The following is a 16,404-nucleotide window of genomic DNA, read 5'->3' on the forward strand; positions in this document are numbered from 1 at the left end:
TAAATTGAAGACTACTTGTAACAGAATTCAAATGAAAGTGTAATCTGTGAAGTCCCTTGGAGTCTGATCATGTGTGTTTTTAAAGCTTTAGACCTGACCCAAATGAATTGACATCAGCTGTCTGCAATGAAACCAACCGTAAAAGGTGAGTTATATATATTGAGAAGACGTGGGGCGGAAAAATTCAGTCTCAGAGTTATCCAGGGCAATACAGAAATTACTGGACAATGATTTAAAAGTATTTCTAAAAAGTTAGCACTCTCTGTAAGATAAATTATAGTTAATATATATTTAAGATTCAAGGAATTCTTGTTCAGGTAAAGTGATCACATTGCTATTCCATGTAGATAATCTCTAATGATATATTTTTTACACTTGTTGGGATTGAAAGTAAAACAAAATAACACTCCAGACTCAGTGACGGTGATGAAGACATTGACATTTTTAATACATACAAGTCAGTTTGAAGTTTAAAAGGAGGGAACCATTCATGCATCTCTTATCTTTGAGAAGATAGGGTTTACTCTGAGGCAAGAGAAAAATGAAAAAGTATGGAAAGATATCAAAATGTTTGAGAGGGAATGGCATACAATAAATCTATTAATTTATAGAAAAGTACAATAATTTTTTAAAGACAAATCCATTTATCAACATTAAGTGTTCTACTTTGAAAATGTGAACATATCCTTAGTAGAGAGTAATTTTATTGTAGTTCTTTATGAAGAGAGAAATGTAGAATGCTCCTTTCTCTTCAATTGTGTTCCTTTCTCATTTTGCCTGGATATATTCTGTTTCCTGGTTTTGTTGATTTTGTCTATGAACAATGGACTGATAGAAAAGTAAACATGTTTTGCTGATTAAATGTTCTGCTCATTGGAATTTTGTTATTTATTTATTTATTTATAGAGAAGATTTAACCAATGCACTGAAAGACTTTCATTACCTAGGACAACAGTTGGCAAGCCTATTCTGAAAATGGCCAGATATTAAATAGTTCTGGCTTTGTTGGTTACCCGTGCAGTCTCTGTCTCCAGTACTCAGCCCTGCCATTGCAGTGTGAGAGCAGTGCAGAGAGGATGTAAACGAATGGGTATGTTTCAATCTAATGGGATGAACAAATATAGCTGGCAGGCTGGTTGTGACTCAGGAGCCATAATTTACTATTTCCTTATCTAGAGAATTTACTTGTGGACATCTCCATGTAAACCTACAGCTTCCCATGTACCTTTGAAAATTATGAAGTGCTTTTTGTGTTTGATTTCTCTTGGTTATTTTTTTTTCTTGTAAGAGCTATTTTATTTTTTATTTTTTTAGATTTTTAAAATTCTTGTCCCACCCCTATCACTTTTCTTTGACAGCCATCACTTTGTTCTCTACATCCATGGGTCTCTTTCGCTTTTGTTATGTTTATGCACTTTTCGTAGCTTCCACATATAAATAATACCATGCAGTATTTGTCTTTCTCTTTCTGATTTATGTCACTTAGAAAAATACCCACTAGGTCCATCCACGTTGTCCCAATGGCAAGATTTTATTCTCTTTTACTGCTGAATAACATTCCACTATACCAAAACCTGTTAGGATAACACAAAAATAGAAAAGTATAGTTCAATGTCTCTGACAAATACAAATGCAAATAATTCTAAACAAAATAACAGCAAATCAAATACAATAATATATTAAAAAGATACATCACAATCAAGTGGGGCTCATTCCAGGGATGCAAGGATGGTGCAACACACTCAAATCGATCAATGTGCTACAAGAGATAAACAAAATAAAGGATAAAAATCGTATGATTATATCAATAGATGTAGAAAAAGCATTTGAGAAGATACAACATCCATTTATGATTAAAACACTTAAGAAAATGGGTACAGAAGGAAAATACCTCAACATAATAAAGGCCGTATATGACAAACCTTCAGCTAATACCATACTTAATGGTGACAAACTGAAAGCTTTTTCTCAAAGATCAGGGATCAGGGAAGACAAGGATTTTCCCTCCCACCACTGTTATTCAACATAGTATTAGAAATGTTAGCCTGAACAAGCAGGCAAGAAAAGAAATAATAAGGAATGAAGATTTAAGTTGTCACTTCACACAGATAACATGATTCTTAATACAGAAAACCCTAAAGACCACCCCAAAAAAGTATTAGGAATAATCACCAAATACAGTAACATTGCCAGATGCAAAATCAATCTACAAAATCCATTGTGTTCCTAGATAGTAATAGTGAAATACAGGAAAGCATTGAAGAAAAACAAACTCAATTCATTTTGCAATAGCAACACAAAGATGAAATACCGAAAAAAGAACTTAACAAAGAATGTGAAGGACTATAAGCTGTGAAAACTGCAAGACATTATTAAAAGAAATTGAAGAAGACACAAAGACATGGAAAGATATTCCGTGGTCAAGGACGAGAGGAATTAACATTTTTAAAGTGGCCATGTTCCCCAATGCAATATAGATTTAATGCAGCCCTCATCAAAATCCCAATAGCTTAAAAAAAAATGGAACCAAAATATCATGAGATTTGTGTGGAATCACGAAAGACCCCGAGTAACCAAAGCAGTCCTAAGAAAAAGCAACAAGGCTGGAGATATCACTCTCCCTGACTTCAACTTCTACTACAAAGTGACAATCATCAAAACAGCATGGTATTAGCAGAAAAACAGACACACAGACCAATGGACTAGTATTGAAAACCAAGAAATAAGCCCACGTATATATGGACAGATAATTTTTGACAAAGGAGCTAAAAGCATATTTTGGAGAAAGGAAAGCCTGTTCAGTAAACAGTGCTGGGAAAACTGGAAAGCCTCTTGAAAAGAATGAAACTAGACGGCGATCTGTCTCCATATAACAAAACTAACTCAAAATGCATCAAGGAGGTAAACATAAGCCCTAAAACAATAAGCTGCATAGAAGAAAGCATAGGTACTAACCTACTGGACATTGGGGTCAATGAGGATTTTATGAATTTGACCTCAGAAGCAAGGGAAGTACAAATAAATCAATGGGACTATATCAAATCATATAGCATGTGCACAGCAAAAGAAACCATTAACAAAACAAAAAGGCAACCAACCAAATGGGATAAGGTGTTTCAAACAACACCTCTGATTAGGGGTTAATATCCAAAATATGGAAGAAAGTGGTAAAACTCAAGAACAAAAACCCAAACATTCCAATTAAAAAATAGGCAGAGGACCTGAACAGACATTTTTGTTAAGAAGACAAACAAATGGTCAACAAATATATGAAAAGTCCTAAACTTCAATAGGTATTAGAAAAATACAAATCAAAACCATACTTATAATTATCTCACACATGTTAGAATGGCTGTCATCAACAATAAAAATAATAACAGGTATTGGAGAGTCAGTGGAAAAAAAGGAACCCTCATACACTGCTGGAAGGAATTAAATTGGTACAGCCACTTGGGAAAGCATGATGATTCCTCAAAAATTAAGAATAGATTACCATATGATCCAGGTGTCCCTGTCCTGGGTATCTACCCAAAAAAACTGAAAACATTTATCCATAAATATATATATATATATACCCAATGTTCATTGCAGCATTATTTACAGTGGTGAAGCATGGTAACAAAGTTGTCCTTCAATAGAACATACACAAAAAAGAAATTATATGTATACACACACACACACACACACACACACAGACACACACACACACTAAAATACTACTCAACCATAGAGAAGATGAAATAATACCATTTGTGACAACATGGATGGATCTTGAGATTATTATGTTAAGCAAGGTAAGTCAAATAGAACAAGTCAAGAACCATAGGACTTCACTCATTTGTGGGTATAAAATTGAAAGCAACACTGGTACAAGACAGACAAAGAAACAAAAACTCATAGAGACAGACAACAGTTTAACAGTCAGCATGAGATAAGGGGAGAGGGGGAGTAGAAAAAAAGGAAAAGGGGATAGAATATATGAGATGGAAGGAGACTGGATGACATACACAATGACATATAGATTATGTGTTATAGAAATGTACACATGAAAGCTACATAATTTTGCGAACCACTGTCACCGCAATAAATTTGATTTAAAAGAAATGTGTCTTGGTTGAGTGAAGTGTTATATATGTCACCCTCATTGTAAGCTAGGAACTAAAGTACTTTTCTTGGTAAGTTTAAATTAAGAGGAGATGATGAGCCCGAGACAGAGAGTCTCAGAAACCATAAAACATCGAGACAGGGCAATTCCTCTCAATCAGAGTATGTCATCTTTCAGCTCCTGGGCAAAGCAACATTGCAGGACGCAGTGTCCCTAGGTTGTCACCTGCAGCTTAGGAGATTGGTGGGTTGGATGAGTGAAGGCCCAAGGACTGCTCTTCAGCCCTTCCCTGATTTTACCAGCTAACCTAATGCTTCCATGATTTTATTTTGGGTAATTGTCAGTAGTTTTACTGATAAAGGCGGTAATTATCTCCAAGTAACTCAGGTGAAAAACAAGAACAGAACTTACAACTTTCGTTCCACTAAGGCCCTCAACCCCCCCCCACACACACACACACACTCACTGCCAGCCCTTTTCTCAGTCAGTCCGTCAGTTAGATTGTCCAGGAAAGTTGGGGAGTATATTACTTTGATGACAATCTTTGAGTGTTTTTCTTTGTTTGTTTCTTTGTATAAGTTTTTATAAGAGTTTTTTTCAGCGATAGTGAGGACATATACACTAGGGAGCAATATCTCAAATGCTTCCTAATTTTTGTGTTTTCGAAATTTAAATGTATATCGGTTCCATTGTTGTCATATACTAACGTTTTTTGATATAACATTTGGTGAAAAGAACAGAACACCTAAACCCAAATAATGTTTGTGAAATATTGAATATTTAGCATGATTGTGTGAAGTGGACATATGCAAAGTGCATTTTCATGTGTCTCATTTTATAGATGAGAAAATTAACTTGTAGAGAGAGTAAATTACCCAACCCAGGGATTTGGTGGCGGGAAGTCTTGATTTTGGATAACATAAATAGATGTCTCTTTTGAAATGAATTCTGAGAAAAGGAAAAAGAAATCATCCTGAGCACATGCTCTAGTTTCATTTCAGAAAAATCTTGTAAACATAGTTTAGGCCATCCTTGACCTAACTACTTGCGTCTTCTGTCCCAAATGGTGACAGGAGTCATTGTTCTGGCGTTTGCTTTCTTTCTTTCCATCATCCTTTATTACCTACTACCTGGACTGACCACCCCATCCCTACACTCTCATTGTCTTTCACATTTTCCAAATTGGTAGCAGCGTGAGTGAATGATTGACGAAACGGGAAGAAGAAAGGAAGTTTAATCATGAATGCTATGCCAACCTAATCCTTCCTTTCTTCCAGTGGGTATACGCCCGTAAACAAATGCACACACGCAGACTGAGGCTGTGACACAGGTCTCAATTCTACACCCTGATGCTGTTTCTTTAGTTTCTTTCGCGTTTATGATTTTGCTTGTTCATATCCTGAAATTCTGTCAGGAAAAAGAACCTGATTGCCTTCCATAATGTCTGACTTTTATTTTTTGTATGTTTTTAATTCTTTTGCAGCATTATAGAGGTCTCTTTACAGTACTCCGACACCACTGACAGAGCTCATTTCACAGATCTGAGTCCTAAAAGGTACTGGGAACAACCATGGCAATAAGAGGTTTCCATAAGAGACTGTAAGCTCCTGTAGGTAACTTTCTGTTTCAGGCCTGGGGGAAAAAGGAAGAGCAGGTCATAAGAGGGAGATTCTTACTCATAGTCTGGTTGTGACCTTCAGAAACTAGTAGCCAAAACTCTTAGGAAACGATCCAAATATCTGTGTGTGAGACACTACTAGAGTGGGCCAGGGGAGAAGAGAATCTTCTCTGCAGTAAGGAGGAGGTAACAGGTCATAGGCAGCAGTGGAGCTCTGAACAGAAAAGACTGCAGCTAAGAGACCTTGGCCTTTACCTTGATGCTCCAGAGCTCCACCACCATCCAAAGGTGGTGGCCCAAATGTAAACCCACCATCATATAGGAGGGAGCACTTCACTTGGGCTTGCAGTTTTTTGAACCGAACTGAGGAACAGAAAAGATATGCATGATACATGAAGTGTAAGGTTGTGTTCAAGGGACTCAGGAAATTAGAAGAGGCTGCACCTACAAGTACCTATGAACTGAAGTTGAATTTTGAAGTAAATTCAGCCTCAATGCAGTTACACATGGGAATTAAGCTTAGCAGTAATGATTGTACTTGTCTTGATTCATTAGGCATTTTGACAGACCTAAGACCTTTACTACAGTGATGTAAGATCAGATTTCTAGGGGAAACTGAAATATTGTTTTCCAAATAACTAATGTACAAATAGTTTTGTAGAGTTCCAGCATTTTATAAATTAAAGACTACTTGTAACAGATTTCAAAGAAAAGTCTAATCTGTGAATTCCCTTGGAGTCTGATCATGTATGTTTTTAATTCTGTAGACATGACCCAAATGAATCAACAACAGACATCTGCGATGCAACCAACCGTGAAAGGTGAGGTATATATTGAGAGGGTGTGGGGTAGAGAAATTCAGTCTCAGAGTTATCCAGGACAATACAGAAATTTCTGGACAATGACTTAAAAGTATTTCTAAAAAGTTAGTACTCTCAGTAAGATAAGTCATATTTACTATATATTTAAGATTCAAGGAATTCTTGTTGTTCAGGTAAACTGATCACATCACTATTCCGTGTAGGTAATCTCTAATGATATGTTGTTACATGTGTTGGGACTTAAAGTAAAACAGAATAAGTCTCCAGACTTAATGATGGTGATGAAGACATTGACATTTTTAATACACACAAGTCAGTTTGAAGTTTAGAAGGAGGGAAACATTGATGCATCTCTTATCTTTGAGAAGATAGGGTTTATTCTGAGGCAAGAGAAAAATGGAAAGGTATGGAAAGATATCAAAATGTTTGAGAGTGAATGGCATACAATAAATCTATCTAACTTAATTTACAGAAAAGTACAGTAATTTTTAAAAGACAAATCTATTTATCAACATTAAATATTCTAGTTTGAAAATGTGAACATATCCTTATTAGAGAGTGATTTTATTATAGTCTCTTTATGGAGAGAGAAATGTAGAATGCTCCTTACTCAATAGTGTTCCTTTTTCATTTTGCCTGGATATATTCTGTCTGATTTTGTTGCTTTTGTCTGTATGACTGATTAAATATTTTGCCCATTGGAATTTTATTATTTATCTATTTATCTATTTATCTATTTATTTATTTATTTATTTATTTATTTATTTATTTATAGAGAAGGTTTAACCATGAACAGAAAGACTTTCATCATCTAGGACAAAAGTTGGCAAGCTTTTTCTGAAAAGGGCCAGATAGTAAATATTTTTGCCTTTGTGGGTCACCTGTACAGTCTCTGTCTCAACTACTCAGATCCGCCATTGTAGTATGAGAGCAGTGTAGATGGGATATATGAGGTCTGACAATTAATGTCCCAAACTTGTTGCAACAATGTTGCTAATCTTTTTTGATATCAGAGGGATTATTCATTATGAATTTATTTCAACTGGACAAACAGTTAGCCAAGTTTACTATTTGGAAGTGCTGAAAATGGTATGTGAGAAAGTTAGACAAAAATGGCCTGAACATTTCGCCAACAATTCATGGCTCTTGCATCACAACAATGCACCAGCTCACACGGCACTGTCTGTGAGGGAGTTTTTAGCCAGTAAACAAATAACTGTATTGGAACACCCTCCCTACTCACCTGATCTGGCCCCCAATGACTTCTTTCTTTACCGGAAGACAAAGGAAATATTGAAAGGGAGAGATTTTGATGACATTCAGAACATCAAGTGTAATATGACAACAGCTCTGGTGTCCATTCTGTAAAAAGAGTTCCAAAATTGCCTTGAAGAGTGGACTAGGCACTGGCGTCAGTGCGTAGCTTCCCAAGAGGAATACTTTGAAGGTGACCGTAGTGATATTCAGCTAGGAGCTTTGCAGCACTTTTTCTAGGATGAGGTCGCAAACTTAATCATCTGGACTTGTTAACAAATGGATGTGTTCCAATAAAATGGGACTTACAAATATAACCGGAAGGCTAGGTTTGACCCACCAGCCATAGTTTACCATTCCCTTCTGTAGCAGATTTCTTGCGGACATCTCCATGGAAACCCTAGCGCTCCCCAGGGTACCCTTTGAAAATAAGAAGTGTTGGTTTTTCTGTTTTGTGTGAGAGCTATTTTTATTTATTATTTGTTTTTGTTTGTTTGTTTTTTAAAATTTCTACCTGCACTCCTCCTGTCTTTGGCAACCATCAGCTGGAATGGCAGCCATTCCAGAGGCCCAAGGAAGGTTCAACATACGCAAGTCGAACGTTGTGCTACACCACATAAACAAAATAAAGGACAAAAATCATATGATCATATCAATAGATGTAGAAAAAGCATTTGAGAAGATACAACATCCATTTATGATTAAAACACTTAATAAAATGGGTACAGAAGGAAAGTACCTCAACATAATAAAGGACACATATGATACACCCTCAGTTAATATCATACTTAATGGTGAAAAACTGAAAGCTTTTTCTCTAAGATCAGGAGCAGGACAAGGATTTTCCCTCCCACCACTGTTATTCACTGTAGCATTGGGAGTTTTAGCCGGAGCAATCAGGCAAGAGAAAGGAATAAAAGGCCCCCAAATTGAAAATAAAGAAGTTAAGTTGTCACTTTATACAGATGACATGATTCTTTATATAGAAAACCCTAAAGACCACCAAAAAAACTATTAGAAATAATAAGCAAATATAGTAACATTTCCAGATACAAAATCAGTGTATAAAATCCATTGTGTTCCTAGATAGTAACAATGTAATTTCAGGAAAATTTTTGAAAAATTAAACAACTCTTTTTGCAATTGCAACACAAAGTTGAAATACCTACGAATGTACTTAACAAAGGACATGAAGGACTATAAGATGCGAAAAGTACAAGACTTTATTAAAAGAAATTGTAGAAGACACAAAGACATGGAAAGATATTCCATGTTCAAGGACTGGAGGAATTGCCATCATTAAAATGGCCATGTACCTCAATGCAATATACAGATTTGATGGGGATATTGACTCAACCTTGTATATCAGGAGTGAATCCCAAGTGATTGTGGTGTATGATCTTTTTAATTTATTGCTCAATTCGATTTACTAATATTTTGTTGAGGTATTTTGCATCTCTGTTCATTAGGAATATCGGACTATAGTTTTTTGTTTTGTAATGTCTTTCTCTGGTTTTGGAATTATGGTTAACGGTGGCCTCATAGAATGAGGTTGCGAACCTTCCCTCCTCTTGAATTCTTTGGAATAGTTTCAGAAAATAGGAGTTAATTCTTCTTTGAATATTTGGTAAAATTCATCTGTGAAGCCATCTGGTCCAAGAGTTTTGTTTGTTAGAAGTTTTTAAATTACTGATTTGAATTCATTATAGTAATTGGTCAGTTTAGATTTTTTTTTCTTCTTGACTCGGCTTTGGAATATTGTATGCTTCTAGGAGTTTATCCATTTCTTCCAGAGTATCCAACTTGTTGGTGTATAATTCCTCATAGTATTTTCGTATAATTTTTTTATATTTCTGTGGTGTTTGTTGTCACTTCTCTTCTGTCATTTCTGATTTTATTTATTTGGGTCCTCTTTTTTCTTTATGAGTCTGGTTAAAGGCTTATCAATTTTGTTTATAATTTCAAAGAATCAGCGATTCGATTCATTGATATTTTGGGGTTTCTTTAAGACTTTATTTCGTTTCTTTCCGCGTTGATTTTTATCATTCCCTTCTTTCATCTTACTTGGGGCTTTGTTTGCTGCTCTTTTTCTAGTTCCTTTAAGTGTAAGGTTGGACTTTTTTATAAGAGATTTTCTTGTATCTTGAGGTAGGCCTCTATTGCTATGAATTTTACTCTTACTACTGCTTTCGTTGTGTCCCATAGATTTGCGGTGATTGTGTTTTTATTTTCATTTGTCTCAAGGTATCTTTTTTTTAAATTAAAGTTTCTTGGGGTGACAATTGTTAGTAAAGTTACATAGATTTCAGATGTACAATTCTGTAATACATCATCTATGTCTCACATTATGTGTTCACCACCCAGAGTCAGTTCTCCTTCCATCACCATATTTCTGAGCCCATTTACCCTCATCTACCACCCCTCTGCCCCCTTACCCTCTGGTAAGCACTAAACTATTGTCTATGACTATGAGTTTTTGTTTCTTCATTTGTTTGTCTTGTTCTTTTGTTGTTTTCAGTTTTATATGCCACATATCTGTGAAATCATATGGTTCTCTACTTTTTCTGTCTGACTTATTTCACTTAGCATTATAATCTCAAGATCTGTCCATGGTGTTGCAAATGGTCCTATTTCATCTTTTCTTATGACAGGATAGTATTCCATTGTATATATATACCACAACTTCTTTATCTAATCATCTATCAGAGGACACTTTGGTTGTTTCCATGTCTTGGCCACCATAAATAAAGCTGCAATGAACATTGGAACACACGTGTCTTTATGGATAAATGTTTTAGATTTTTTGGGTAGATACCCAGGAGAGGGATTGCTGGGTCATATGGTAATTCTATTCTTAATTTTTGAGGAATCTCCACACTGCCTTCTATAGTGGCTGCACCAATCTGCATTCCCACCAACAGTGTATGAGGGTTCCTTTTTCTCCACAGCCTCTCCAACACTTGTTACTATTTGTCTTGTTGATGATAGCCATTCTGACTGGGGTGAGGTGATATCTCATTGTGGTTTTTATTGCATTTCTCTGATGATTAGTGATGTTGAGCATTTTTTCATATGTCTATTTGCCATTTGTATGTTCTCTCTGGAGAAACGTCTCTTCAGGTCCTCTGCCTCTTTTTTAAATTGGATTGTTTGTTTTTGTTGTTGAGTTGTAGGAGTTCCTTATATATTTTAGGATATTAGCCCCTTATCAGAGGCGTTGTTTGCAAAAATCTTCTCCCATTCGGTTGGTTGCCTCTTTATTTTATTGATGGTTTCTTTTGCTGTGCAGAAGCTTTTTAGTTTGATTCATGAAGCTTTTTAGTCCCATTCATTTATTTCAGCTTTTACATCCCTTGCCTTTGGAGTCAAATTAATAAAATGCTCTTTGAATGCAACGTCCATAAGTTTAGTACCTATGTTTTCTTTTATACAGTTTATTGTTTCGGGTCTTATGTTTATGTCTTTCATCCATTTTGAATTAATTTTGATACATGGTGACAGCAGCCTAGTTTCATTCTTTGTGGCTTTCCAATTCTCCCAGCACCATTTATTGAAGAGGCTATCTTTTTTCCATTGTATGTTTTTGGGTTCTTTGTCAAAAATCATCTGCCCATATTTATATGGGTTTATTTCTGGGTTCTCAATTCTATTCCATTGGTCTGTGTGTCTGTTTTTCTACCAATACCATGCTGTTTTGATTATTGTTGCCCTGTAGTACAAGCCAAAGTCAGGAAGTGTGATACCTCCATTATTGTTCTTTTTTCTTAAGATTGCTTTGGCTATTCGGGGTCTTTTGTGGTTCCAAACAAATCTGATGATTTTTTTTGTTCTATTTCTTCAAAAACTGCCATTGGGATTTGGATGGGGATTGCATTAAATCTGTATATTGCTTTGGGTAATATGGCCATTTTAATTATATTGATTCTTCCAATCCATGAACATGGAATGTCTTTCCATTTCTTTGTGTTTTCTTCAATTTCTTTTAAAAATGCCTTATAGTTTTCAGTATATAGGTCTTTCACATCCTTGGTTAAGTTTATTCCTAGGTATTTTATTCTTTTTGCTGCAATTGCAAAAGGAATTGTTTTTTAATTTCTTTTTCTGAGATTTCGTTGTTAGTATACAGGAATGCAATGGACTTTTGTACATTGATTTTGTAGCTGGCAACTTTACTGTATTCGTTGATTGTTTCTAATAGCTTTTTGGTGGAGTCTTTAGGGTTTTCTATATATAGCATAATGTCATCTGCAAAGAGTGACAATTTAACTTCTTCATTCCCAATTTGGATGCCTTTTATTTCTTTCTCTTGCCTGACTGCTCTGGCGAGGACTTCCAACACTATGTTGAAAAGCAGAGGTGATAGGGGACAGCCCGATCGTGTTCCTGAATGTAGAGCAAAGGGCTTCAGTTTTTCACCATTAATTATGATATTAGCTGAGGGTTTGTCATATATGGCCTTTACTATGTTAAGATATTTTCCTTCTATACCTATTTTATTAAGTGTTTTAATCATAAATGGATGTTGTATCTTGTTAAATGCTTTTTCTGCATCAATTGATATAATCATATGATTTTTGTCCTTTAGTTTGTTTATGTGATGTATCACATTGATGGATTTGCGGATGTTGAACCATCTTTGTGCCTCTGGGATGAACCCCACTCGGTCGTTATGAATAATCTTTTTAATGCATTGTTGTATTCGATTTGCTAGAATCTTTTTTTAGGATTTTTGCATCTGTATTCATCAGAGATATTGGTCTGTAATTCTCTTTTTTTGTGTTGTCCTTGCCAGGTTTTGGTATCAGGGTAATGTTGGCCTCATAAAATGAGTTAGGGAGTACTGTCTCTTCTTCAATTTTTTGGAAGAGTTTGAGTAGGACAGGTATTAGATCGTCTTTGAATGTTTGGTAGAATTCACTAGTGAAGCCATCTGGTCCTGGACTTTTGCTTTTGGGAAGGTTTGGATGACTGATTCAATTTCCTTATTGGTGATTGCTCTATTTAGATTTTCCAGTTCTTCGTTATTCAGTCAGGAAGTGTGTATGTTTCTAAGAACATGTCCATTTCTTCTAGGTTATTGAATTTGGTAGCATATAGTCTTTCATAGTATTCTTGGATGATCCTTTGTATTTCTGTGGCATCCGTGATAACTTCCCTTTTTTCATTTCTGTTTTTGTATATTTGTGTCTTTTCTCTTTTTATCTTAGTGAGTCTAGCCAAGGGTTTGTCAATTTTATTAATCTTTTCAAAGAACCAGCTCTTTGTCGCATTAAGTTTTTCTTTTGTCTCTTTGTTCTCTATTTCATTTAGTTTTACTCTAATTTTTGTTATTTCCTTTCTTCTGCTGACGTTGTCCTTCTTTTTCTAGTTCTTTAAGGTGTAACGTGAGGTTATTCATCTATGATTTTTCTTGTTTCTTGAGCTAGGCCTGTAATGATATAAATTTCCATCTTAAAAATGCTTTCGCTTCATCCCCAAAATTTTGGTAGGATGTATTTTAATTGTCATTTGTTTCTATATATCTTTTGATCTCACCTCTTATTTCTTCTTTCACCTAGTAATTCTTGAAACTATGTTGTTTAATCTACACATATTTGTGGTTTTTCCTGCTTCCTTTTTGCAGTTGATATACAATTTCAAAGTCTTGGGATCAGAAAATATGCTTGGTATGATTTCAATCTTCTTAAGTTTGCTGAGGCTAATTTTATGTCCCAATATATGGTCTATCCTTGAGAATGTTCCATGTACACTAGAAAAGAATGTATAGTCTGATGTTTTAGGATGAAGTGCTCTATATATGTCAATTATGTCCATTTCATCTAATGTGTCATTTAGGGCTGCTATTTTGTTATTTATTTTCTGTTTGGATGACCTATCCATAGCTGTCAATGATGTATTTAAGTCCTCTAGTATAATTGTGTTTTGGTCAATTTCTCCCTTTAGTTCTGTTTAGTTGCTTGGTATATTTTGGTGCTCCCTTATTGGGGGCATATATATTGATGACTGTTATGTCTTCTTGTTGTATAGTCCCCTTTATCATTATGAAATGTCCATCTTTGTCTCTTGTTACCTTTTTTATCCTGAAGTGTGTTTCATCTGATATTAGTATGACTACACTTGCTTTTCTCTGGATACCATTTGCTTGGAGTGTCAACTTCCACGCTTTACTTTGAGTCTATATTTGTCCTTGCAGGTGAGATGTGTCTCTTAGGGGCAGCATATGGTTGGGTTTAGTTTTATGATCCAATCTGCTACTCTATGCCTTTTTATTGGTGAGTTCAGTCCATTTACATTTAGGGTGATTATTGATATATGAGGATTTCCTAGCATTCTATCTTTAGTTTTCTGGTAAGATTGTGTCTCCATTAATTCTTTGCCTTTTTGTTGCTGTCTATTATTTCAGTGTGTTGGTATTCTATGATTTTTCCCTCTGTTTCTTCATTTATTGTGTTATATATTTCAGTTCTAGATTTTTTTAAGTGGTTACCATTAAGTTTATGTAAAAGAAAGTTTGATATTTAGAGTATTCCATTTTCTTCAGCATGCTTACATTCTCGATTCCTGTATTCCAGTTCAGGCCTTACTCTCCCTCCTTTTATGTTTTTGTTGTCACAAATTATCCCTATTTATGCTGGTCAAATAGCCTCCGTCAGTATTTGTTGTAGTGCAGTCATGTGTTAGAAAATTCCCTCAGCTTCTGTATTTCTGGAAAGGTCTTTATTCCTCCTTCATATCTAAAGGATATCTTTGCTGGATATATTATTCTTGGCTCATAATTTCTCTCTTTCAATAGTTTGAATATTTGGTTCCATTCCCTCCTGGCTTGTAGAGTTTCTGCTGAGATATCTGATGGGCTTTCCTTTGTAGGTTACTGTCTTCTTTTCCCTGCCTGCCTTGAGGATTCTTTCTTTGTCTTTAATTGTTGGCCTGTTGGGATTGAGGTAATTAGGTGTTCTATTTGCTTCTTGGATTTGAGGATCCAGTTCTTTCCACAAGTTTGGGAAGTTCTTGTTGACTATTTGTTTGAATATACCCTCTGTTCCCTTCTCCCTTTCTTCTCTGTCTGGTATGCCCATTATTCTTATATTGCTCTTTCTGATGAAGTCAGAAAGTTCTTGTAGAATTCCTTCACGTCTTTGAAGTCTCAAGTTTCTCTCTTCTTCCTTCTGTGTCATTTCCAGATTTCTATCTTCTATGTCACTGCTTCTTTCCTCCATCTGGTCAACTCTACTACCTAAGCTGGCTATTTCATTCTTCATTTCTTTTATTGAGTTCTTACTCTGCAGAAATTCTATTTGGTCTTTTTTAAAATTTCAATCTCTTTGGTACAGTGTTCATTTTGTTCGTTGATTGTGTTTCTGAGTTCATTAAACTATTATCTGTGTTTTCTTGCATCTCGTTGAGTTTTTTAAGAACTGCAATCTTGAATTCTCTGTCACTTAAGTCACATATATCCATGTCTTTAAGTTCATTTTCTGGAGACTTTTCATTTTCTTTCTGAGCTATCCTTTTACCTTGGCTACTCATGGCAATTAATGAATTATTATTTCTCTTCCTATACATCTACAGGAATGGGTTCTGCAACAGGTTGATAGAAATGGGTTCTGCAACTGGTCTTACTTTTGTATTCCAGTAGGTGTTGGTATAATGTTTTATTTTTTCTCTGACTGCAGCCTTTTATTATCTCTCACACTGTAGTGTTATATTTTCTCTGCATTCTTCCGGCTTCTCTCACAATGGGGGATTCCCTGGAAGACTGGCTTCTCCTTTGTGAACAGTTCACCTGGGTCACAGGGCATGGCCTCCATGAGGGGATGTGGAGAGCTTCTGAAATTCCAAAACTCTTTCTGCATCAGATTTAGAGCCTGTGTGTTTCAGCAGCTCTGTTTACTCCTATAGGTACCCTCCCAGACAGGTGGGGACAGGGTGGAGTGGGCTATGAGAGGTGGCCCAGAGCAATGGCAGCGACCACCAGCACAGCCAGTCCTGCACGCAAGGCTCTCTCCCCTTTGCTGGAGCTAGTTGGGTGGTAAGTCCGTGGCTGTGGGCCACAATTCTCAGAATTTCAAATATTCTGTTCTTTTGATCTGACACTGCTACGTTCCACTTCTATCACTGGGATGGTGGGGGTGGGGGTGGGGCGAGCTCTGGGAGAGTGGGAAGCGGGCAGCTAGGCTCAGTGCCTATGCCTTCCATTCTCTGCTCAGCAGTGAGGGCTTACACCACCATTTTCACCCTTCTTCCCTCAGCCTTTGCTCCAAGGTCTCTGCCATGAGCACTGGGTTCAGCAGCATTACATAGTTATCCCTCAGACAGGTCAGTGGACCATAAGCAGAGCACTAACAGTTTGAATCCTCTCCCATAGCTGCAGTAGTTCCAGAATGCAGGGAGCTCGGAGCACCGAGCTAGGTCTGCGCCCTGCACCTGAGTGGCCCTGTCTCTGCACTTCTCCCTTCCTTCCTCCCCTGCTCACCCAATTTGCCCACCTTTAGATGATTTCAGTTGCGTTCCTCTTAGCTTTTCCTATCTGCTGTGCAAGGAGTCCTTTGTGGAATTCTAGTTGTTCAATTTGTTGTAAATTCCAGGGAAGATTTCAAGAGGCTCAC

This window comes from Rhinolophus sinicus, chromosome 16 (assembly GCF_057876585.1).
Source record: "Rhinolophus sinicus isolate RSI-liver-muscle chromosome 16, RSI-T2T, whole genome shotgun sequence".
NCBI lineage: Eukaryota > Metazoa > Chordata > Mammalia > Chiroptera > Rhinolophidae > Rhinolophus > Rhinolophus sinicus.